The sequence below is a fragment of the Neomonachus schauinslandi genome, chromosome 3 (assembly GCF_002201575.2).
Source record: "Neomonachus schauinslandi chromosome 3, ASM220157v2, whole genome shotgun sequence".
NCBI classification, from domain to species: Eukaryota; Metazoa; Chordata; class Mammalia; order Carnivora; family Phocidae; genus Neomonachus; species Neomonachus schauinslandi.
The window spans coordinates 58119128-58146242 of NC_058405.1; the positions used below are offsets into that span (position 1 = coordinate 58119128).

Here is a 27115-nt window from a genome sequence, read left to right on the forward strand (position 1 = left end):
AGTGGTAATTTTGCCACTCCTGGCTTCTGTTTGCCATAATTGCACATCAAGATTTAATTGGTATGATTGTGAATGGCTCCAATCCTGCATCTCTTCCATTTTTGATAAACAATTTTCTAACATTCTTTCCTCTTTCCTATAAAATTGAGTTAATATTTTAGAGCACTTTCGATTTTTAAATTACTTTCACCAAACAATAAATTCAAGAATGTTCATGTTTGGTGTGGTATTAATCTTACTTACGCACAGAACTAAGTTGCATTTTTTTAAACAAACTTTTTTTCCCCCTAAATTGATTGAAATAAGTTTTGGAGAATAAAAGCTATACTACTTGGCTAAATTTTAGGTTCATAATTTTATTTTCATTACCCTCAGCCTGCCTCTTACCCCTCTTAATATGACATTAACTATGTATGGTTCAGATTTTGTTTTCATTTAAAAGCTCCTATGAGTTGTTTCGGAATATATTTATATTTAAGGGATACTCATTTTTTTAAAGTACAAAGAACTTGGAAGAATAAAGTATGTGCAGGATGGAGGTAATTGAATATAGATGTTACTTCCTCGAGGATTCACAATACCACTGGACACATACATGTTTTTCTTGTTCTCAATTACCATTTTTCAGAGAGAGCTAGATCTAGTTACAGTTTACTGTTGCTGTTTTCTAGTTTGGTTCAGTTTGGGCCAAAACTCTGTCTTTCGAAGTATCTATTAGGGAAATTTAGGGAATTTAAGAGTGATTTGTTTTTCCTTCCTAAATTACCTAACTAATTTAAAAGTAATATGTTGCAGTAATATGTTTTATGCTGATTTTATACCTTTTTCATTATAAAATTAAGTTTAGCAACTTCTGTTGTTTGTTGATGAATCCTGCCTAAATTATATTCTTTTTTTTATTGTTTTGACTGGGAAATTTAATCAAGTGACACCAAAAAATGAGTATTATTTATAATCAATAAACTTAAACGTTAAAGGGTTGAATTCTTTGTGTATCACTCTGGTATGAAAAAGAGGTAGCATGTGTAAGTGTTCATATTAGAAGGTAGGTGAATAGTAATGAAATAAGGAGTAGTTAATAAGCTTGTATTCTTATTGAGAAAAATTTTCTACTATAGTTTCTTAGTAATCTATTAAATTGATAATCTCTTTAGTCATCATTAAATAAAATAATAAGCAGTCATATGCCCTGACCTTGTTTACTTCTGCTTTCATTTTAATATGGCATTGTCTCAAACAAAGAGGTAAAATGTATTAATTCTGCATGAGAATATTCTTCCACATATTGATGTTGTTATTCACTGGACTTGTTATTCACTTAACTATTCATTTCTAGTTTTTCATGTTTGAGTTATTCATGCTTATAGATCACTATTTGTTGAATTAAGCTTTTTGTTATTATCAGTATATTAGTATATGTTTGTATTTTTAATTCTTACATAGGTTTTGACCCTGTTAGTGATACATGTTTGCTGATGAATGAATCATAGTAATAAACTTTACTTTTGTTGAAAACTGTTTCTGTTAAGGAAAAGAGCAATAGCAGAGGGGCCATCTGCTTCAGAGAAGATTATTAAATGCTGGATTTTTCAAGATACTTAATTTGACTTCTAATTAAGGAATCAAAGTGAAATTAGATACCTTGAAAATACCTTAGGTTAAGATTTGAAAGATATAGTAACTGCTTACAAAGGGAGTTAAATAAATATAGGGAATTGAGTATATTTAATAGGTGCTTTGTATTTGATAGCCTCAGTCCAAACTTATTTTAATAGGAGATTTGTACATTTCTGAAAGTTAAGTCTGTGAATCAACTTATTTCTTGAGTGGGGCTTTCTAGGGTCCTGAAAAAACATGTACCACTGATTTGAAATTTAGTGACTCTCATTTTGTGAGTCTTCACTTTCCAAATTTTAATTTTATCAAGAAGCCACGTAAATAGCCAGCTAGTCTATAAAGTAGATGTTTTTTTATTCACTACAATAATAGTATAAATCATTTAGTTGTGTAACTCGTTTTTTATCAGGTTGAGAGAGAGTCTTCTGTTAGTTAACTATTAGAGGTTTAAAGATTTGGGGAACTTGTGAGATCTTGACTAAATTTCTGCTACAGCTCTGATATTGAGGAGGTAAGAATCTGACTTTTTTATGCCTGATTCAAAAATAGGCTCATAATAGTTTGTTGGATGAAGAAATAAATATTTACTGGACACCCACTATAAACAAATAATGTGTTAAGTGTGCTCCTCAGCCATTCTTACTGTCTCTTCATTTTTATAATGGTTATTTCCTGACCTTGATAGCAGTATCATATTTATCTTGTCCCCCTTTAATTCTCACTGCCACCTTTCTGGGGTAACCCTGTCACTCTTACCTGTATGGTTGTTATAATGCCTTGTCTTCTTATTTCCAGTCCCACCCTTTTCCATTTCCCCCCCTGCTAGCCTGTCACAGACCAACTCATGAATGAATCAACTATTTATTCATTTATACTTCTTGCTTCCAAAAAGAATATAAAGCAAATGATAATTTTAAAATTGTCATAACTGATAGAACTAATAAACATTTAAGATTTTAGTGTTTTATTGAATGTAAATTATACCTAAACTTTAAAAGTTTAAAAAGAAAGTATAGAACAGTTAAAAAGTTTTAATGTGGGGCACCTGGGTGGCTCAGTCGGTTAAGCGGCTGCCTTCGGCTCAGGTCATGATCCCAGGGTGCTGGGATCAAGCCCCGTGTCGGCTCCCTGCTCAGCGGGGAGCCTGCTTCTCCCTCTCCCTCTGCCTGCCGCTCTGCCTACTTGTTCTCTCTATCTCTCTGTCAAAAAAATAAAAACCTTAAAAAAAAGTTTAAATGTGAGAAATTATTCTATATATTAGTCATTTTCATTATTCTAAAAATTATTCATTTTGAACACAATAAAAGTTTGCAAAAGGCAAAAAAGTCTTAAAACACAAATCCATTACACATTAGCAAAAGAATAAAAGCCAAGTGTTAGGTGGGGAGAGAGAAGGGTGGGAAGGGGGCAATATGTGAAATAATGATGTTTGAAAAATCTAGGCTAAGAGAAGCTACTGCAATTGATGCAAGGCAGAAAAGGAGAACTTGGTGGATTATGTTGCTTTCATTTAATGAAAGAAAACATTCCAGAGTGTCAAGGGAGAAACTTTTCTTTGCTTTATCTCAGAAATACATTGTGAATCTTTACAGGTGAACCATTAAATGACCATAGGAGGTTGTTTTCTAGTGGCAGAACATATGCCATTTCTCATTGGCCCTCAATTTAAGAAGAGTACCCAATGTCAAATTATGGTTCTGAGAAACATATGTTGGTAGATTAATATAGTCCAAATATATGTGGTAATTCTGGTTTAATGCTGAGGACAGTTTGATAGTTTAGTGCAAGGGATCTCCACCTAAAGACCTTGACATCTCTAAAACTCCTGTTTTACTCATTCCCCTGAGGACTGGGGCCATGGCTTTGATGAGATTCTGTGACTAAGAACAGGTAAGAGACCATGGATCTAAAGAAGTGAGGGATTAGCAAGTCCTGTAAGCTACTTCTTGAAATATCTGGAAATCTCTGAAATATTTTGAAAGTTTTTCTCTATGGATAGACTAGAAGGAAAAAGACTGTTTGCTAGTGCAGGTTCTTTATGAATGAAGTACAGAATTGTGTATGTAGGCAATAAAATGTAAATCTGTAATTTTTTTCATTTTGATAGGGAAGTGTGAAAGTGTTGTGTAAAGCGCACAGGCAAAGAATCAGAGAAGCTTGTTATGCAGTCATTTGAACTTCCTAAGGTTCTGGCTCCTTGGCTATAAATTGAGGGGGTTTGACTGCTAAGAGGTCCCTTCCTGCTTCTGTATCTGATTCTGATTCTTTTAATACTTTGAATGCTTAAGCTGCTAGTTTGGTTTTTTTCACTCTCACATATAACAAATCAAGGAGTCACTTTTCATTTTTTATGTTTAAGGATTTCTAATTTTGAAAACAGGTTGTACAAGAAATATGTACAAGAAATATTCTTTGCTTAAGCCAAGAGTCTCATAAGGGGAATTTTGTTAACATTTTGTTATACTGTAAAGATTTAACATTGAAAAAGACTTTACTTTGTATTTCTATAGAATTCTTCTTTAAAAGATTTTTCTGGGTGCCTGGGGGGCTCAGTCAGTTAAGTGTCCGACTCTTGATTTCAGTTCAGGTCGTGATCTCAGGGTCCTGAGATGGAGCCCTGCCTCAGGCTCCGCTCTCAGTGGGGAGTCTGCTTAAGATTCTCGCTCTCTCATTCTGCCCCTCCCCTGCTCTCTCTCTCTCTCAAATAAATAAATATTTAAAAATAAATAAATAAAAATTTTTCTTTCCAAAGCACAATAAGATGCCATGTTTTTATTATAAAATTGATCAAAACTCTAAAGTGATTTCTCATTAGAAGTTTTGATGGCCATGGGCGCCTGGGTGGCTCAGTTGGTTAAGCGACTGCCTTCGGCTCAGGTCATGATCCTGGAGTCCCTGGATCGAGTCCCACTTCGGGCTCCCCGCTCGGCGGGGAGTCTGCTTCTTCCTCTGACCCTCCCCCCTCTCATGTGTTCTCTCTCGTTCTCTCTCTCTCAAATAAATAAATAAAATCTTTAAAAAAAAAAAAGTTTTGATGGCCATAATTGGATTTGTACCTAAAATAACATTGAGAATATGAGATTTATAAAACAATTGGATGGGAGTGTGTGTGAAACTTAAACTGAAATAAAGTTGTTCAAGTTCAAAATAAAGTGTGGAATAGTGAAATTTTAAAATGTAAGAATAATACTCTAAACTTACTTTGTTTTGAATGCAGCAAATTTTTGTTGTGATGAGATGTGACTCTTAAACATTCTCTCCCATCTCAAATTTATACTTATTAAAAAAGTTTTCTCGGGCGCCTGGGTGGCTCAGTTGGTTAAGCGACTGCCTTCAGCTCAGGTCATGATCCTGGAGTCCCAGGATCGAGTCCCGCATCGGGCTCCCTGCTCGGCAGGGAGTCTGCTTCTCCCTCTGACCCTCCTCCCTCTCATGCTCTCTGTCTCTCATTCTCTGTCTCAAATAAATAAATAAAATCTTTAAAAAAAGAAAAGTTTTCTCACTTTAGAATCTTCTGAAGCCTATTAGGATAAATTTTTTAAGTTCAGACATGAACAAAACTTTCAATTTGAGAAATGAACATTTATAATTTATGTCAATAGAATATATTATTTTATATAAAAAGATATTTTAATTAAACAAATTTAGTATTACTATGTGTTGATATAATTTGAAAGTATTTTACCTTTCCATCATTATTGCAAACACTTAGCAATTTTTGTTACTCTTTACTCGAGCATGAGTCATCTACCCAAGTTCAGAGGGTTGAACCAGCTTGTAGGGTTGGGTGGAAGTAGAAGAAAGATTTTTAGGGTGATGAATGATGATTTATAGCAAAGTAAAAGTAGATGGGAATGGTAGTTGAAGCAGGTTCAAGCAAAGAGGGTAAATGAAATTAAGAGGAACAGGAATGTTGTGGTGTAAGACTTAAAACTTGAGTAAATATATTTATCACTGCCAACACTTTGAGTTGTCCCTTCTTCCTTTTTTCCTATCTCTGCCTGCTCCGACTCCTTCATCTCTGCCTCTTAAAATCCTATCACATTTTTTATGGAGACCTCTCAATTTCATCAGTTTTTTTCTATGCTTCCATAGTATTTAGTCTGTCTTCCTTTTAAGACATATTCATTCAATTCAGTTAAGATTAAAAAAACAAAGAAATAATTGCAGTACAGAGTATAACAATAGATGTTTATACAAAATGGAGTTGAGAGTCAACCACGTTGGTTAAAGTGCCTTCAGAGGAGGTAATGTCTCAAGAAGGCAAGCCTTTAAAGTTGAATAAGAGTTTGAAATTTAAAGTCTTGAAGGCTAGAGCCATGCCTGGTAATAATGTCTTAGTATAGTACTATCAGTATAGTCATGTTGTCTTTTTCAACCAAAAACACATAAAATGATTTGAGTGACAGTTTTCTCAATTTTCTCAAGAATGCTACATAATTAGTTCCACTCTAAATTTCTAGAGGAGAAGTTAATTCATCACATCCAAAGTATGCTTGGGGCATAGGGGTTAATTTGGTTATAAAAAACAGTTGAGGAAGATTATAGGTTGGTTGTGGTTTTTAAAAGTCTTTCACCTACTTTAGAAGCAGGAAGATATAGTGTAAAAAAACCAATCTAGGTGTTAAGGGACCTAGACTCGTAATTCCGGCTGTGCTACTAAAAATTAATGTGACATTGAGCAAATAATTTAACTTCTCTATTATTATATATTTGTAAAAGAAGAATATTGAACTAGATCTTTAGAATCCTTTTCAGACCTTACATTTCTAATTTAATCTTCATACTAATTTTAAATGATACAAAGAACATATATTATTGTCTCCAAGAAAGTGAAATTCAGAGAAGTTGTGGTTTGTCTAGAATTATATAAGTGATTAAATGATGGAGAATCATGAAGCCAGAACTAGAAACCAGGTCCTCACTATTAAGTACCCAACCCAGTTCCTTGTACTTTGTTGTTAAGTTAGAGAATGCAATTGAATGAGTGCAGGGGGGGCTAGAACTACTATTCTAGTTCCTTGATGTCTAGTCATGTTTTCCTGCTATTCCTTAACACAAAATAAGAACCTTGGTTCGTAGCTTAGGTGAATGTTAAGCAGAGAAGAACTTTGTTTTTATATGTGTAAGCTATGTAGACTTTGTGGGGAATGATTATAGTCTAAAATTATGACAAATTTAGCTTAACCTCTTAGAGTAGATTAAAATCTTAATCCTTCACTTTTAGCTTCATCTATATTGATTTTTTTAAAAAGTTTGGAATTGGACAAAGTACGCACCAAATTTTATATGGGTAAGAAGGAAATATTTCTGTTTCTTTTAAATAATTAGAAAAAGGATTTCCTGTGAATAGTAAATTTAACATTTTCCAGCAGTGTTTATTATTAGAAATCCAGTGCTCTTTAGTTTATTTCAGTAATCATTTGTTGACTTTATCCATTACTGAAGTATGGAGATAGGAAAGGATTGCTCTTTTAGGATGCTCCTGAAAATCTAAATGCTTGTGGCCAGAAAGCTGCTGTTTGATACACCTGAGTTCTTTTGTTCCCAATAATGAAATTGCGTTTTAGGGAAACCAAGTTTGGTGCTTTGGAGTGACTCAGAGGCAAGTTGCTGAAGATACATCGTTGAGTTAGATGTGCACATCTGTAAAAGTTCATAGGGGTTGTCATAAGAAACTAGAAGGATTGATTCTGTATTCTCAGATTGCTCTGCAAGAGTCTTTATGTTCTTACTCTATACATAGTGATAATAGACACGCATTGTTGATGTGGTTCGATTTTATTTATTTATTTGAAGAGAGCGAGCATGAGCCGGGGCAGGGAAGCAGTCTTGGTACCAGGACCCTGGGATCATGACCTGAGCTGAAGGCAGACACATAACCGACTGAGCCACCCAGGCCCCCCCCAGCTTTTTTGATTAACTGGTGTCACTCTCATTAAATAAGACAATTCCTGCATCAGCAATAATCAACTGGAAAATTTAATGGATAAAAGATTCCACTTAGGACAGCAAATAGTATAAAATACCTTAAGAATAAATGTAATTGGGGAAAAAACAGGATCTAGATGAAAACAAAAGACCCAAAACTTTAATGAAGGCCATAGAAGAATACCTGAATATGTGACATGCAGTTTTACTGGGACAAATCTATAAGTTTAATGCTATTTCACTAAAAATCCCAGTAGATTTTCGGTGAATGTCCTGAATAAAATGGTGTGTGTACACACACACACACACACACATATATATGTATATATACATATATATATATATATAGTGTGTATATGTTGTGTATTACATGTAGTGTAATATACATATATAGTATAACCTAGTGATTTTACTTCCCAAAATTTTGTCTTTCCTTCCCATTCATGTTCCTATCAGTAATACCTATTTCCTCACACCCTCCTCTAAACCAGATTATTATGAGCCTTTTAAGCCCTTCCTTAATTAATAGGTCAAAAGTGGTATCTCATTTAATTTGCAATTCTTTAGTTCTGAGTGAATTTGAGCCCAGAAATAGATTATGAACCTGGGGAAATACATTAGCACTTCAAATCAGTAGAGAAAAATATGGATAGTTCAGTAAATGCTCAATGGGTCATCAGGGAAGTAATTTAAAAAGAGAAAGAAGTGTACTTTAACTTTTTTTTTTTTTTAAGATTTTATTTATTTGAGAGAGAGCAGGAGAGGGGGAAGAGTCAGGGGGAGTGGGGCAAGTGGACTCCCCACTCAGCAGGGAGCATGATGACCTGGGACTCTATCCCAGGACCCTGAGATCGTGACCTGAGCCGAAGTCAGATGCTTAACTGACTGAGCCATCCAGGCTCCCCTGGACTTTAACTTTTTTTTTAAGATTTTTTTTTTTTTTTAATTCATTCGAGACACAGAGATACAGAGAGAGAGAGAGCATGAGCGGGGGGAGAAGCAGAGGGAGGGGAAGAAGCAGGCTGCCCGCTGAGCAGGGAGCCCGATGCGGGACTCAATCCCAGGATCCTGGGATCATGACCTGAGCCAAAGGCAGACGCTTAACCATCTGAGCCACCCAGGCGCCCATGGACTTTAACTTTTTATACCAAAATAAATGCCAACTAGATCAAGTATTTAAACGTAAAAAAAGACTCTTAAAGAAAAAAAAAAGACTCCATAAACTTCTGGGAAAAAACTGAGTGTACTTAAAAATAACAGTAGAGTAGTAGAGACTTTCTAAGTATTATATGAAGTCTTCAGTTTTAAAGGAAAAGATACATTTGACTAAACAGTTTTGTTGCTGGAATACGTAGAGTAGGAAGAAAATGTCAGTTTATCATATTGCACTTCATATAATAATAAAATAATGGTGGGCACCTGGATCATTCAGGAGAGTATGGGATTCTTGGGGTTGTGAGTTCACACTTCATGTTGGGCATAGAGTTTACTTAATAAAAAAAAAAAAGAATAAAGCTAATGAAAATTAACAATCCATTAAAAAAAAAGGGAAAAAGATCTGAACAAGAATATAATTTTTTCTCTTAACTTAAAAGTGACTTGCAGTTTTTGATACCCAGATTAATATCTTTATTTTTTAAAGCTTTGGCCTTCAAAATAAAAATGAGTATACATAATTTAGATTCCTTGTTTTCTTTTTCTTCCTTACAGATGACAGATTTTTAAGATCTAGTTCTATGAACATTATTTCAAATACATTTAAATTAATCTGCACTTGTGCAGATGTTTTGCTCTTAACTAGAATTTAAAGAGACAGGCTCTTTTAACAGATACTGATACTCAAGGTATATGGAAGAATTAATCAGTAAGATTCTAAACCAGGGTAATCCATTCCCAGAAGGAAATTTCCATGATCGCTTCTTTTATTGGTTTGCTGGTGTGATTATTTTAATCAACTGACTTCACATTCTTGGAAAACTTGAGTGTTTCCTATCAATACCAGATGTCACCAGTACTGCCTCACAGAAAGGTTAGAAACAAAAGACCGGAAGGACTGACTCTACAAAAGGGCCCCTTTTAAAGCCCAGCTTTTTGTTGTTGTTTTTAGTTAAAAGTGGACTGCTTCAGCCAGACCAAAGAACAGTTGCTGGATTGTTGTCCTGGTTATATAGATAGGGAAATAAGATAGGCACATTTGAATTTTTTTCCTTCTTATGTTATCTTTAATCTTGGATCTACTGATATTTATTTGTTTATTCAATAGCAAATATTTACTGAGCGGTAACTGTGTGCCAGGGGCTCTTCCAGTTGCTGGGAATACAGCAGGGGAAAAAAAAATTCTTGAACTTACTTATATTTTATTTGGGGGAGACGTGCAATCAATAAGTAATTACATAATTGGTCATATGGTGGTAAGATCTCTGACGAAAAATACATTTAGGAAGAAAAGGGAAGTGGTCTAGGACAGGCTTGCTGATAAGGGGACATTTGAACAGAAGTGAAGGAATGAATCATGTGGATGTCTCAGGGACTAACCCTTAACTGATAAACAGTCTTTAAAAACACCCTCCCCAGTTTGTATTTCCAGCCTCATCTTCCGTAACTTCACTCACCAGGTTCTTGTACCCATAATTTTCATGGCAATTGGAAATTTCCAAACAGCATTTCAGCTTGATAAAATTCCACAGGTCTACTTATAATTTTTGCTTTGCATGACACCTTATAAACTTGGTTTGGTTTGGTTTGGTTTTGGCTACTTGACAGCGTTCTTGAAACTAAATACTTCTAGGAGAGTACCTGTCTTTCATTAAAAGGAGCCCCAGGCCAATAATTTCATTTCAAGTCAGATCCCACCCTGACTTCTGCCTCCCTGTGCAGTCATCAGGTTCATCTTTTACTCTTTGATGCTTTGGCTAGCACCCTATTACCTCAGGACTGAATTTTCTCCTGGGTTCAGTTTCCCTGATAGCAGTGACATCTGACAGATTATTATCAATTGACTTCCTTGACTTCTGTTAATTATCTACCCTACATATGCCTGAATGAGCATCTGGGATCTTAAAAGTACTTATATATTACAGTTATCTTTTCTCCATCATAACATGGTATCCTATTTTGGATCCACCTTTAGATTCTGTGTCAGTCCTTCAAGGAGCCAACTCTTTTCCTTACTCTTGTGTTCTGACACAACTTGTTACCTAGCCCTGCTCATTTTTGGAACCGTGACTTCACTTTTCTTTGACACAACTCAATCAGTTTTTAGGCACATATGACATCATTCCATGAGGCTGGTTTTTCAATAATTTTTCCTAAGAATAAATTTATTGTTTATAATGTAGGAAAGATATTAAGATTCTTAAAGAGTAATAGAAAAAAATTAGAAGGAGAAAAGGTAACACAATTCTCCTGCTGTAATAAATCAGCTGTCTGTCACTTTCTAGTTTTTTAAAAAAATACATATATGTATACTTTTTTAGATTTTATTTTTTTAGATTTTTTAGATTTTATTTATTCATTTGAGACAGAGAGATACAGAGAGAGAGAACATGAGCAGGGGGAGAGGCAGAGGGAGAGGGAGAAGCAGGCTCCCCGCTGAGCCAGGAGCCTGATATGGGACTCCATCCCAGGACCCTGGGATCATGACCTGAGCCGAAGGCAGATGTTTAACTATCTGAGCCACCCAGGCGCCCCTAAAAATATATGTATGTACATATTAAAGTTTTATTTAAATTCCAGTTAGTTAACATATAGTGTCATATTAGTTTTAGGTGTACAATGTAGTGATTCAACACTTCCATACATTGCTCAGTGCTCATCATAACAAGTGCACTCCTTAATCCCCATCACCTATTTAACTCATTTCCCCACCCACCTCCCCTCTGGTAACCATAGTTTGTTCTCTATAGTTAAGAGTCTGTTTCTTGGTTTGTAGCTCCCTTTCTCCCCTTTGATCATTTGTGTTGTTTCTTAAATTCCACACATGAGTGAAATCATATGGTATTTGTCTTTCTCTGACTGACTTCTTTCGCTTGGTATAATACTTTCTAGCTCCATCGATATCATTGCAAATGGCAAGATTTCGTTCTTTTTTATGACTGAATAATATTCTATTGTATGTATATACCACCTCTTCTTTACCCATTCATCAGTCCATGGACACTTGGGCTGTTTCCATAATTTGGCTATTAATGATAATGCTGCTATAAACATCGGGGTGCATGTGCCCCTTTAATTCAGTATTTTTGTGTCCTTTGGGTAAATACCTAGTAATGCAATTGCTTAATCGTAGGGTAGTTCTGTTTTTAACTTTCTGAGGAACCTCCATGCTGTTTTCCAGAATGGCTGCACCAGTTTGCATTCCTGCCACACAGTGCAGGAAATTTCCCCTTTCTCCACATCCTCGCCATCACCTGTTGTTTCTGGTGGTGGTGTTTTTAGCCATTCTGACAGGTGTGAGGTGATATCTCAGTGCAGTTTTGATTTGCATTTCCCTGATGATGAGTGATGTTGAGCATCTTTTCATGTGTCTGTTAGCCATCTGTATGATGTCCTTGGAAAAATGTCTATTCATGTCTTCTGCCCGTTTTTAAATTGGATTATTCATGTGCTGTGTGTTGAGTTCTATAAGTTCTTCATGGATTTTGGATACTAACCCTTTATCAGATATGTTGTTTGCAAATATCTTCTCCCGTTCTGTAGGTTGCCTTAGTTTTGTTGATTGTTTCCTTTGCTGTACAGAAGCTTTTTATTGAGATATAATTGACATATAACATTATATTAGTTTTAGTTGTACAATGTAATGATTCAATATTTGTATATATTGTGAAATGATTACCACAAGAAGTATAATTAATGTTCATCAACATACATAATTACAAAACTTTTCTTGTGATGAGAACTTTTAAGATTTGCTATCTTAGCAACTTTCAAATATACAATATTATTAACTGTAGTCACCATGCTGTACATTACCTCCCCATGACTTATTTATTTTAAAATAAACTGGAATTTTGTACCTTTTGATCTCTTTATCCATTTCGCCCTACCCTCCACCCTTCTGGGATTCATGTCTGTTCTCTGTATCTATGAGCCTAGTGTTTTGTTTTGTTTTTTTTTAATTCCACATATAAGTGAGAGCATACTGTATTTGTTTTGCTCTGACTTACTTCACTTGGCATAATGCCCTTAAGGTCTATCCATACTGTTGCAAATGGCAAGATTTTCTTCTCTTTTATGACTGAATAATATTCTATATACAGCACATTTCCTTCATCCATTCCGTCAATGAATACTTAGGTTCTAGGTTTTTGGTTTTTTTTTTTTTTTTTAAGATTTTATTTTTAAGTAATCTCTACACGCAAGGTTGGCCTTGAACTCACAACCCTGAGATCAAGAGTCGCATGATCCACCAACTGAGCCAGGCAGGTGCCCCAAGATCGAGGTTTAATTTAAGTCTTTGCTATTATACTTACATAGCTGAAATCAGAGAATAGTATCTTTAAGGTTTAGAAGGGAACACTGCTTTTTCTTCATATGTCCTATTAGATAAAAACATTTTCTACTAGATAAGAACATTTTCTACTGTATCTTTTAAACTATCTTACCATAATTTTTCAAAATGATTTTAGCCACCATCCATTTTAAACAATATGAAAAATAAGCTAATTTCTGACACGAACATACATATAAACTACTAAAGCCTTGGTACCTTCCATTATGACATATCAGAAATGGAACCTTTTAGGAATAGATTAACTTTTTAGACTTTAAGCTTTTTAAAAAAATGCATATGTGCTTTTCTTTTTTTTTTTTTTTAAGATTTTATTTATTTGACAGAGAGAGACACAGCGAGAGAGGGAACACAAGCAGGGGGAGTGGGAGAGGGAGAAGCAGGCTTCCCACTGAGCAGGGAGCCCGATGCGGGGCTCGATCCCAGGACCCTGGGATCATGACCTGAGCCTAAGGCAGATGCTTAACGACTGAGCCACCCAGGCGCCCCTGCATATGTGTTTTTCTGTTTATATAAGTATATGTGGGTTAATGAGAAAATAGGAGAATGTACTTTGATGTTTTAAAACACTGAAAGTCATTTTATATTTACTACTTTGTAAATTTAAAAACAATTGTTGGTCAGAAGCAATAAAATTCTTATCTAAGATAGATACAATCTGAAGGAAAGAGTTGAGATTCTGCTGTCTTGCTTTCTAATATAGAGAAGGCTTTTTCAGGGACTACCTCAAAGTAGTATACCTGCTGGGATGAATCTAGCAAAAATTTTTGGTCCAAGAATTTCTGCCACCAAATGAGCCTTAAATAAGTATGCCACAGAAGACAGACTTTATGTAAACCATTTAAAATTACTAGTCAGAAACACTATCAAAGCTTAATTCTTATTTGATAAAACTGTTTTGCTGTTAATGAAAATGTATCTTTTTCTTTTTAGTAGCTATACTGTGCATTACAAAACACTGATATCTTTGAGAAAATTTTCAGCTGAACTAGAGAAGTGGATAGTTTGGTTTATTAAGATTTGTTTTATTCATCACCTTTGAATTAGTTTCTTCTTGAGAAGGAGCATGTCTTAAAACTTTTATCTGTTACCTCCATATTTATTTAAAGGTTACTTGAAAATATGTTCTTAAAATAGTGATAATTAGAAGAAATAATCTTTTTAATAAAAATACTTTGCATTTGGCCATACTATAAATTGAAATCTTAAGATTCAGTTCTCTACTTCAGTGAATCTGTTTTGCGATTCAGTCTTAATAATGAAAAAGTGGATTTTTTAGATAGGTTATTACACCATTGCTCTGTTAGCAATGTCTGGAAATAGCATTAACCATTTTGCTTCAAGTGCTATTACCACAAGCCCAAGACTCCTAAGATTCCCTTTCCTCACCAGGAGGCTTGGAGCAGCAAATGGAATCAGCAGAAGGGACACAGCCTGTCCCAAGACTTCCCTTCCTTGCCTTAGAGACAGCAGGGCTGTAGAGGGACACCAGTTAAGAGAGTCCACCCTCCACCTCCCCACCCCCCACCCCCAACTAAGAGACACCTGACAGCCTGACCTGGGGACAATGTGCATAGGTTCATATATCTACCACTACAGTTAAGAAATTGAACAGTTGTATCATATAAGGAACTGCACCCATCATACAAAGCACTAAACCCACATCCTTCCAGCCTCTCATGCCTGTCCTTAACACCTGGTCACTATTAATCTGCCTTCTATTTCTAAGATTTTGTTATTTCAAAATGTAACAGAAATGGAATCAAATACTATTATCTTTTTAGGGTTATCTTTTTTTTTTTTTCCACTCAGCCAAATTTTCTAGAGATACATTTAAGATATTACATGTATCAATATTTTGTACTTTTTTATTGCTGATTAATATTTCATAGTGTGGGGCGCGGTGGCTCAGTTGGTTAAGCGACTGCCTTCGGCTCAGGTCATGATCCTGGAGTCCCTGGATCGAGTCCCGCATCGGGCTCCCTGCTCGGCGAGGAGCCTGCTTCTCCCTCTAACCCTACCCCCTCTCATGTACTCTCTCTCTCTCTCTCATTCTTGCTCTCTCAAATAAATAAATAAATCTTTAAAAAAAATAAATAATATTTCATAGTGTGAATGTACTACAATTTCTTTAACCATGCTTGTATTGAAGAATATCTGGGCTGATTCCAGTTTCTAAGTATCACAAGTAAAGCTGCTGTGAACTTTGTGCACAGGTTTTATATGACCTTGAGTTTTCATTTCTTTGGGATAAATACCCAAAGAGTACAATTGCAGAATTGTATGGTTATTGTGTGATTTATTTAATCAGACTGCCAGAGTATATTCTAGAGTGGTTGTACCATTTTAAATTCCCACCAGCAATATATGAGGGCTCCAGTTTCTCTATATCCTTGCCATCATTTGAGATTGTCACTTTTTTTTATTTTAGCCATTCCGACAGTGTAGGGATAGCTTATGGAGTTTATACTTTACATTTCCCATTAGGATGATGGCTAATGATATTGAATATCTTTTTCTGTGTTTATTTGTGATCTGTATTTCCTCTTTGGTGAAATGTCTTCTAATATCTTTGCTCATTTTCTAATTGGATTGTTCGTTTTATTACCATTGAGTTTCGCAAGTTCTTTATATATTTGGCACTAGTCTATTATTGGAAATGTGGCTTACAAATAATTTCTTCTAGTCTATAGCTTCTTTTTTTATCCTCTTCTACGGTCTTTCTCATAGCCAAAGCTTTAAATTTTGATGAAGCCTAATTTATCAATTTTTCTTTTATGGATCCTGCCTGTGGTGTCAAGTTTAAGATCCCAAAGATTTTCCCCTATGCTTTTTTTTTAAAGTTTTATAGCTTCACATTTTATATTTAAATACATGATCCATTTTTAATTTTTTAAAAATCTTTTGTAAAGATTTTATTTTTTAAGTAATCTCTACAGCCAACATGGGGCTTGAACTCACAACCCTGAGAGTCAAGAGTCCCATGCTTCACCAACTGAGCCTCCCAGGCACCCAATTTTTAGTTTAGTTTTGTACAAGTTTTGAGATTTAGGTCAGGGTTCTTTTATTTGGGCTTACAGATATTTTCAAGCATTATTTGTTGTAAAGCCTATCCTTTTTCCATTGATTTGCTTTTGCACCTTTGTCAAGAAGGGAATAAAGAAGATGATGGAACAAATAGATGTAGTATTTAAACTAACCCATTATCAGTAACTGCATTAAATATAAATGGTCTTAGCACCCCAATAAAAAGGCAAAGATTGTCAAAGTGGTTAAAAAAGAAAGACCCGGGCGCCTGGGTGGCTCAGTTGGTTAAGCGACTGCCTTCGGCTCAGGTCATGATCCTGGAGTCCCGGGATCGAGTCCCACATCGGGCTCCCTGCTCGGCAGGGAGCCTGCTTCTGCCTCTGACCCTCCCCCCTCTCATGTGCTCTCTCTCTCTCATTCTCTCTCTCTCAAATAAATAAATAAAATCTTTAAAAAAAAAAAAAAAAAAGAAAGACCCAACTCTGTGCTATTTACAAGACACCAGTTTTAAGTATAAAGATATATGTATGTTAAAAGTAAAAGGATAAATCTCCAAAACTTAGGAGGCTGGATAGAACTGAGGATAATTCCAAGATTTGTACTGCCGGTGGTTAGGTGGTTGATAACACAGTTAACCAAAGAAGATATTGAAGGAGTCATAGCTGATTGGTGATGAGGGTAATGAGTTCATGTTAATGTTTGAACAAGTGAATCTTTGACATGTTTGCCACAAAATGTTTGCCTTATCAATGTGGAGGTCTGAGATATCTAGCTGGAAATAATGGATCTGGAACTTGAGTAAGTATCTTTAGTCAGAAATGTAGATTTAGGAGAAATATAGCTATAATTAAAGCTGTGATAGTGGCTCAACCAGCATATATATATATTGGCAAGAAGATCCTGAGGAATATCAGTATTAAAAAAGTAGTAAAGTAAAATGAGAACTGTCAGAAAGGTCAAGGCCTGCCCTAGATTATCTATTTTGTATTCGAGTTTCCTTTTGCAGGGTAAAATGATCTTACAGTGATTTGGCTTAGGATAGTACAAAAACATTTCCTGTAACATAGGTCCAGTAATATTCCTTAAAATACCCAGAAAACAATAGCAATTATTTTTCTTTCTACTAGCACTAGAGACCTTGTGCTTACTCGGATAATCAGAATCTCTTTTAGGAACACCTTGACTTGATAGCCTTTATTTAAGTCCTTGACTCTCTGGAAAAGTTCATACTTGCTCTAGAAATGTATGTTAATTATGAAATATCATATAGAATAGACTTAGAGCTTCTACTTTTTCTATGCATATTATTTATTCAGTGGGATTTGTACTAATCTTGCTGGTTGAGTCTGGTTTCCTTCACAAGATTAAGTGGCAAAGCATAGTGAAGTGTTGTCCAGAGAGTGATCATGCTCACAGTTAATTTAAGTAGATAAGTAATGACATGAGACAGCTTGCCTGAGTCCAAGAGAAAAACTGGTCTCACAGTCCTGGACATAGTGCTACAGATATAAATACATAATTTTCAAAAGTTCAGTATTCCACTAAATATTTTCTTTTTTTTAAAGATTTTATTTATTCATGAGAGACAGAGAAAGAGGCAGAGGCAGAGGGAGAAGCAGGCTCCCCGCTGAGCAGGGAGCTTGACACGGGACTCGATCCCAGGACCCCGGGATCATGACCTGAGCCAAAGGCAGACGCTTAACCATCTGAGCCACCCAGGCATCCCTCCACTAAATATTTTCTTTATAGTCTTCTAAAAAAATCAGTTGCTATATTAATTATCTATTTGCTGTGTAAGAAATTACCCCAAGATGTGGCAACTTAAAATAACTAAAATTTGGGGGTGCCTGTGGCTCAGTCAGTTAAGCATCTGCCTTCGGCTCAGGTCATGATCCCAGGGTCCTGGGATGGAGCCCCACATTGGGACTCAGCGGGGAGCCTGCTTCTCCCTCTGCCTTCGCCTGCTGCTCCCCCTGCTTGTGTGCATGCTTTCTCTGACAAATAAATAAATAAAATATTTAATAAAAAAATAATTAAAGTTTGTTATATCACCCAGTTTCTGAAGGTCAGAAATCTGGGAGTGGCTTAACTGTGTGTGGTTTTGGTTCGTGTTCACTCAGGAGAGACCCTCAAGTTGTCAACTAAAGATGCAGTCAGCTGAAGGCTTTGCTGGAGTTGGAGAATCTACTTCCCAGTTCACTCACTGGTTGTTAGCCAGAGGCTTCCTTTGTTTGCCATGTGGACCTCTCTCCATGGGACTTCCGGGAGCCTAAAACTGCAGGTTTTTTATAAGCTAAGTCAGAAGTGACATGCTGTCACTTCTGCCATATGCCATTGACCAGACAGTCTAACAATATAGGAGGGGTCTTCACAAGGATATAAATAACCCAGTGGTAGGGATTATTGGGGTGATCTTGGAGGCTGGCTGCCACTTGTGATATTTAATGTCAATTAGAAAGCAAATCATATCACTTCTCTTCTTGGTGCTTTGCTGTATTTTAATTTAACGCTTGATATGGCTATGTTGTATAACATCCTAGAAATATTTGCGTATCCATTATGTGCTAGGCTAGGAACTGGGATTTTATTTTAGAGCTATCTAAAAGTCCCATCTGGACCCTGCTAGTCACCTGCTTAAAATCCTTTAATTAGTTTAATCCCCTGCTGTTTCCTTGTTATAAAATCTATGTTTTAGCTTTATGGAATGAATCATCTCAGTCTTGAAGACTTACCCCCCTGGTGCCATTCTGAGTACTTTATATACTTATCATCTAATTGTTATAACAACCAGCCCTATGAGGGAGTATTATTTTCCTTATTTTATGGGAGCTACGTGAAGTTTCTCTAGGGCCATATTTTCTCTTGTTTCTGAGCTGTCTGTTCTGCTTTCCACTTGAAATGACTTCTATCTGTAGGACTCAAATCAGGCTTAACCTTCTTCTAGGAAGTTTTCCCCTAATGTACCTAATCTGGATTCGATGTCCTTCTCTTGATTTCCAGTGTATATACCCTGTGTATCCTTTGATTATGGAACTTACTGCTCTGGATTGCTGTTTTTTATTTACTTACCTGTTTCCTTCATTAGACTAGAGACTGTAGCATAAGGATCAAAAACCTGGGCACTGGAGTAAAAAAACTTGTGGCCAAATCCTGGATCCACCACTTACTAACTGTGCCTTTGGGCAACTTAATCTTAGCATACCTTTCTTCAGTTGTAAAATGACATAAAAAATAGTACCTTCCTCCTAGAGTTTGTTGTGGGAATGAAATAATATAAATAAAGTTCTTGGTGCTAGCCTGGCATTTGGTAAATTTATAAACTCTTCGAGGGCAGAATTAGGGAATGCTTATTATGTGCCATGTACTGTATCAAACCCTTTGTGTAGTTTATTTAATTCTCACAACAACCCCATGTGGTAGGTACTATCATTAATGTTATATTCTTCTCAGTGGCTATAGTGCCTGTCATAGAATGTGAGTATTTGTGGAATGAATGAATGAATTGTAGATGGAATTGTGGGGAGTAGAGCTAATTGTAGGGGGAGACAACGCCATGGAAACACAGCTAAAAACATGACAGTAGGCACAAAGAATGAAGAGAAAATGAGCAAATGAACCTGGTTTACAATGTAGTGTAGGAGCTAACAGCACATGCTCTTGAAACAGACTTTGGTTTAAATCCCTGCTCCACCATTCATTAGCCATAAGACATGGGGCAGATTTCTTAACTTCCATGTTTCAGGTTCTTTATCTATAAAATGGGGATAATAATAGGATGCATTTTATAGATTTACTATGAGGATTACATGAGATAATGTTTATAAAATATTTTGCATAGAACTTGGCATACAGTAGATGCTCAGTAAGTATTTTTGAATTGAGAGGATCAAGAAGACATTATTTTGGTAGTGAAGGAAGTAAAATATTATTATGAAGTATGTGGTAATGACTTTGAATCATTAATTATAGTTATCAAGATAAGACACAATGGAAGAAAGATCACAGTTCTTGTTCTACTTTACAGTGTGGTACCCTCACTAGACAATACCAAATTTTTGCTGTGGGTCTGGCATTAAAAATTAGTTCTTAAAGGGGCGCCTGGGTGGCTCAGTCAGTTGGGCGTCTGCCTTCGGCTCAGGTCAGGATCCTGGGGTCCCGGGGATCGAGCCCCACATCGGGCTCCTTGCTCAGCGGGAAGCCTGCTTCTCCCTCTCCCTCTGCCTGCTCCCCCTGCTTGTGCTCTCTCTCTGTCAAATAAATAAAATATTTTAAAAAAAATTAGTTCTCACAAAGTTAATGTAAATGTTTCTAATATTCTGTCTTCTTACCTTATCATCACTTTAGCCCAAATGTTGGGAAAATGAGAACCAAAAGTCTTCTGTCAGTGACTATGTTATGATTTAGGGAATTTCTGAGTTTCACCACAGAGACTACACTTTTATATCTGACTGATCTCAAATTTACCTGGGTCATTAGTATTCTAGAAAATAGAATTTAGGGACTGGTTGAAAGGATGCCTTTTGAAACCCAAGAAGGCAAGAAATGGAGTTGTTAAAAATAGTATTGCTATTTAAGAAAGAGTGAGTCAGTTTTTAGAAATTTTTGTCAGAATTAGAAAACTAAAGTTAGTTCTTAAAGAGGTGGCAGGGAGAGATAAATATAAGGAGACATGGCAGGGATCAGGTGGGAGGGAGCTAGAATGGCGGGATTGCATTAAGATCTGCTGAGGAGCTTTTTTTAAAATGTAGATATTACCCCTTCCTGACATTATCAGCATTTTAGGGGTTGAGGAGAAATCTAACCTGTGTGTTAAATAAAGCTTCCGTGGGGACTCTGACATATGCTGCCTTCCAGCTAAGTTAGAAGCTGTATCAGAAAGTAAAAGTTTACCTTATAAAATATAACTGAGTCATTCTAGGGATAATCTAGGCCATTGATGGTCTAGACTTGAAATTAATGAGTGGAGATTCTGAACTCTTATTACACTTAAAGACATACCACACCATTTAACAGTGCTTGTTTGAATGTACAGATTTTAGTATAATAGTTTTTTTTTTAATAGGATTCAAATTCTTTTTTTTTTTTTTTAAGATTTTATTTATTTGACAGAGAGAGACACAGCGAGAGAGGGAACACAAGCAGGGGGAATGGGAGAGGGAGAAGCAGGCTTCCCGCAGAGCAGGGAGCCCGATGCGGGGCTTGATCCCAGGACCCCAGGATCATGACCTGAGCCGAAGGCAGACGCTTAACAACTGAGCCACCCAGGCGCCTCTAGTATAATAGTTTAACAATCAGTTTTACTATTTCCTAGTTACTTTGTAGATTTTTTTCATTGAAATTAAGTACAAAAATTAAGTTGGCATGGCTATACTGATGTGCTGAAACTAAACTGTGCCCTTAGAACCTTACGTTAACTTTACCTGTCATTAGTGTTGTGTCCATATTTGGCCAACCCTTATTTTAAGGCTTCAGGACAAGAATGGCCAAGGGATTTCCAAAGCCAGAGCAGGTGTAGAAATAGTAAATGTTCATATCAATAAAAACTGTTTGCAAGGAGCCTAGACCCAAGCCAATAGGCCTATTCCTACTGACTCAGATCTAGTTCAGTTTGAGATTGGAAACTTTAAGGATTATGAAATTCTGAGAACTCAAGAGTATGTCCATCTAGAGGTGGAAGCAGCAAAGCCCAAGACCAGTGAAATTCCTCAATAATGTTGGCTTAAGTTTCTAAGTTTGTTTTATTTTCTTGAAAGCAATTTAGTGTCTAGTCATTAAATAATTTTTGACACAAAACTTTGGCACTATGAATAGGTTAAACCTGCTGCAATATTTGCTGTCATGGAATAATGTAAATAGGTAAAGGGTACTAATTAGATTCCCAAAGGTAAAAATCTGGTGATTTTGGTTCTCTGGTAGAGAGGCCCTGGTTAAGGCAGGAATTATTTGAGAAAAATGACTTTTCTTATGATTATTTAATCATAGGGTATGTGTTTTTGTTCTTTTTACTTTTTTACAAATGCTTATCATCAGCATTATTAATAGATAATTGATGATTCCTCACTTCAGCATGGCAAGTGTTTATTCCTCACCTTTGAACTCTCATCCATCGGTCTTGTGCTTTTCTGCTCAGTCATAACCCTCTACTCCTTCCAAGTTTGACAAAACATCCTTGATATTTTCATCATATTCAGACATGCTAGTTTCCTTTCATAAGCTTTCATACCCTATTCCTCTTTTAATGTCCATTTCTCACACTGTATTGGTTCCCTTTATAATATTAATTCTGCCTACTGTAGGAATTTTTATTCATTTTGCAAATATTCATTATAGATTTTCTTATACTTTCAGTTAGAATAAGATCTCTTCTTTGGATTAGGAACAGTGACTTTCCCACAACATTTAGGGTAAATTATACAAATAATGACTCTGCAACACGATTGTATCATGATTGTTAGAAGAGAGGACGCTCTCATCGGATATACTTGCTGTGGCTATTGAAGCTAGTACTGATGGGAGTGGACTTTTAACTCCTGTAATATTTCATTTAGAAAAATGACTATCTTAGTTGAATTGCATAAATTTTGCCATCGCCCTTGGAGCTGCCTACCCAGAGCAAATATGTCAAACATCTTCAAGTAAACCCTAACCCAGTTTTAGAATTCTTGGCTAATTTTGAGTTGGGAATTCCTTTTTTTAAACAGTATTTTAAAATTAATACAAGTGCAAAATATAATATATTTTGTGAATTACATTTTTAAAAAAGACTTTAAATAATATCCAATACCACAAAATAACTTAATTTGAAATAAGGAAAAGAGGATCTACCCAAATTGATATACTTTTCATTGTTTTTGAAAAAGTTGATGAAGATATCAATTGAGAAAATACTTTTAAAAATACATTTTAGGGGCGCCTGGGTGGCTCAGTTGGTTAAAAATACATTTTAGGGTACATAGTTGTTTGAAATATTTGTGTGTGTAAAGTTGTATATAATTGATGTAATAATATTACTACCTTAAAGTTTTCAGGTTCTTAAAAATATCTGCTTTTAGTCTATAATTTAACAAAGGGATTGCTATTTTGAGAGACTTAAAAAATTGCTTTAAATGATCACTTTTAATGAAAATCTAGTTAGAATTTTGGGCCTCTTTTGCATAATTTCTAATATTTAACACACATGTTTTTCAAAAACAGTGCTTCTAACTAAACATTGCTCAAACTGATTATAATATAAATTATCTAACTTTGTCAAAATTTGATTCATAGTTCATCATTGTATTGTTTTGGTATTTATTATACCAAACAGTTACCCTGGAAAGGAAACTAATATTTTATATAAGCTCTCACTGCTTGGTAAATTACATAATTATGTTAAGCAAATATTGTGAAAGTTGTAGATAGTCATCTCTGATTAAATAAGTATGACTTTGTGTTGTTTTCTGCTAGAAGAATGATTATCGGGCACATTTCACTTTATTTAATAGTGTGTAATACCAGGATTAGCCTTGGTAAAATTAATTCATGCACTTGTTTTATTGCCACTGTCTTTTATACTAAGAAATTAATGAAAATTATAGTATAGTCAGTGGATAAGAGCTCAGACTCTGGAGGCTGGCTGCCTAAGTTCAAATCCTTTTGTTAGCCTTATTTTCTCTGTCTCTCAAGTGGGGATAGTATACCCATAGGATTTTGTGAAAATTAATGTGTACATGCAGTAAGCATTTACTAAACGATAGCTATTGTTAATAACAGATGTTAGTATAGATTTCTTTTTCAGTATATTCTTTGGATAAAGATGGAAAACAATAGTTAAATTAATAAAATGTTTTTTGTAAGTCATACTCTAATACTTGTTCTAGGAAGCTGCTCTATTCCTTCTTTATTTTTAAAAAATAGCTTAAGAGAGTTTTGGTTTTTATATTTATAAACCTCGATGTTACTATCCTACACTCTGCAAATAATTTTAGTGCATAACATAGTAAATAGTATGCAGTCATAATTTACTAAAATAGTTAAGCTTTGTGATCCATAAAATGAATAATGATAACACTTAATTCACAGATTTATTTTGGGGATTACATGAGATAATACATTTGAATTAACTTTGTAAATTGAAAGTGCTTTAATTCTCATCTAAGCAAACCATAAAAGTGATATCTCATTCCGTTTTGCCAAATGGATCTTAAATTAACTAACTTTCATTATCAGTTTAGTGTTCAGTGCCCCAAAGGGCAAATTTCATAGTAGAGTCAATGCAAGTACAAGTGAATGCCTCCTTAAATTTTGCATCCAAGGCACCTCTCTTGCTGTACTCTAATCCTGGCCCTGTTTTATACTGCTTATACACATTTTTCTCTTGGAGAGAAGATAGGCTGAAAGACATTTTGGTTGATAGCATGCTACTGCTGAAATAAAAATAACCCAGAGTATACTGGTAATTTCATATTTTCAGTTCTGCTTACAGTGAAGCTAAGGACTTAAGTAAGTTAGTGAATAGTAGGCTTTTCTGTTTTAAATTTCAGGTCAGTTGCATTAATTCCTGAGTTATATGCATACGACTTGCTCTCACTGGACTTGGTACTAAACCTGCCTGGTACATTCTTCATGCATGTTGGAGCTAGGCGGTTGGAAATCGATGGGAAATTCTGCCACTTGAAACAGGGCTAAGGCAGTATGGGTAATGGTGACCTCTATCACCTGGAATACATTCCTGAAAGCAAACAATAAATCATTTAGTTATTCAGCAAATATTTGTAAAACCCCAATTCTAGGCTAGGAATGTATATAATAGGAAGCAAGACACAGTTGAACTAGCTATTTCCATAGTAGTGATTTATGACAAGAAAAATCTCTATCCTAAAATATAGTTGCTATTGTAATAGATGTCCCATTTCTCTTAGATTATTCAAACTTTTAAGCATGGTCTTTATAATTTTGGATCATCAGGCAGCTATTGTCCTTTTTCTCTAGCAGCCTCTCCATTACTGCACCACCACTTCAGTACCAGTAGCCTCTTTTTATTTCCTAAAATAACACCAGTTTCTCAGCACATTTTCTTTCATTTTGGGAGACTCTGCTTCTTGGTCCTCTCAAAGCACAGCCTCTTTTTCTTCCTTCAAGTCTTAGCGTCCATGTTACCTTCTCACATACATCTTCCTGGAACCACCCCTGAGGGTCTCCATTTGTATTCTTCATAAGAAATTCGGTCGTTTCATAGAATTTTTCTGAATCTGTCATTACCTACTTATTTCCTTGTTTGTTTATTGTCTGCCTCTTCCCGTTGGACTCTGAGCACCATGTGGGGAGGAGCCGTATCTGTTCCTGGTACATAGGAAGTATTCAGTAAATGTTTGATGTTTAGTGGATATGGTTTTTACAGACAAAACTAATTTTTAGTTTTGCTGTAGGTTGCCTAAGTGCTCCACTGTACTTCACTTTGAAAAAAATGTCTTCTAAATAATAGGCATTCTGAAATAATTTTCATGTTTTTATTTTCTTTGTTTAAGGTACACATACATATGTGTTTGACTAATGCTTACAGGAAAAAGATGGGGGAAAGGAGTAGGTAAATATTTTATTTTTAAAGGATCTAGGGTATATATTAAAGTGGAATTAACCTCAAAGGACTTTGAACACTTTTGCCTACTCACTTTTTTCATTTATTCAACAAATGTTTATTGAGTCCCTACTGTGTGTAGGCAGTTGTAGACATTGGGGATACTGTTGTGAACAAGATAACTGAAGGAGACAGTTAATAAACAAGTAAACAAATGAATACATAATACGATTTCAGATAGTGATCAGTACTGTGAAGAAAATAGAGCAAAGTTGGGAATAGTAGTAAAGTGGGAATTATGACTGTCTTGGACAGGATGTTCAGAGAAGGCGTTGCCGAGGAGATGCTATTTGAGGAGACAGCGTGAATAATGGAGTGGGTTGAGTCATGGGAAGCTCTGGTAAAGAGCATTGCAGACAGAGGAAACAGTAAATACAGAAACTGAGACAGGGAAAATCATGCTGTGTTCAAGGAACAGAAAGATTACCAGTATGGCAGGAGTAAGTAAGGAGGAAAATAGTAGAAAGTGAGGCCTGAGGGGGGGCCAGATCTCAAGGGGCCCTGGCTTAGTAAGCCAGGATAAAGAGTTTGGATTTATTCTAGTGTAGATGGGAAGTCATTGGAGGGTTTTGAGTAGTGGGGAGGGCATGGGGAGTAGTTTATCAGCTTTATTGGGAAGAACTGAGAGGCAGCAAGAGTGGAAGTATGAGAACCAGTTGGAAGATGCCTTTGTGGTAGTGTAGACAAGAGATAGTAATGGCTTAGACTATAGTAATGTTAGAGATGATGAGAAGTTAGATTTGGGATGTATTTTGAAGTTAGAGCAACATGACTTCCCAGGATTGGATAGTGGAGTTCAAGGGAAAGAGTAAAGATGACTCCTTTTTTCTTTGGACAACTGTATATAAGGAACGATAATGATATGGGAAAAACTAGAAAAGAGCAGCAGTTTTTTGGTGGTAGAGGATTGTTAAAGTTTATTTTACACATAGACATCAATTGAACAAGTTGAGTTACAGGTGGAAGAGGACAGATGCCTCTGAAATGATTCTTCAAGTCCATTGATATCTGGCAATCAGAGGATTGTTTATAATTATTACTTTCTACCATAGAGCGTCTTACAGAGTAGACAACAAATATTGGGTGGATGGATGGAATGTATGAATATATGAGGTGGACCTTCATACATTTGAACAGATACATTGTCCTTTGTATAAAGGCATTTATTTAGATGTATTAAGTAAGAACTTAACCATAATAATTTCAAATGTTATAATAATTTCAAATGTTTACATAACACTTACTCTGTGCCCGGCTCTGTTGTAAATGCTTAACACATTTATTAATTCACTTAATTCTCACAATATTGTGATTTAAGTATTGTCGTTAGTATCTACACTTTACAGTTGAGAAAAGAGGGTCATAATGAAGTTAAGCAAGTTGTTCAAAGTCATGCAACCAGTAAGGGCCAGGAT

At 35.6% G+C, this 27115-nt stretch overlaps 1 protein-coding gene across 1 annotated transcript in view; it reads left to right on the forward strand.

Moving 5' to 3' along the window:
- Positions 1–27115, forward strand: part of RB1 (RB transcriptional corepressor 1) — a 155793-nt gene that overhangs the window by 98886 nt on the left and 29792 nt on the right. The gene's annotated exons all lie outside the window — the stretch shown is intronic.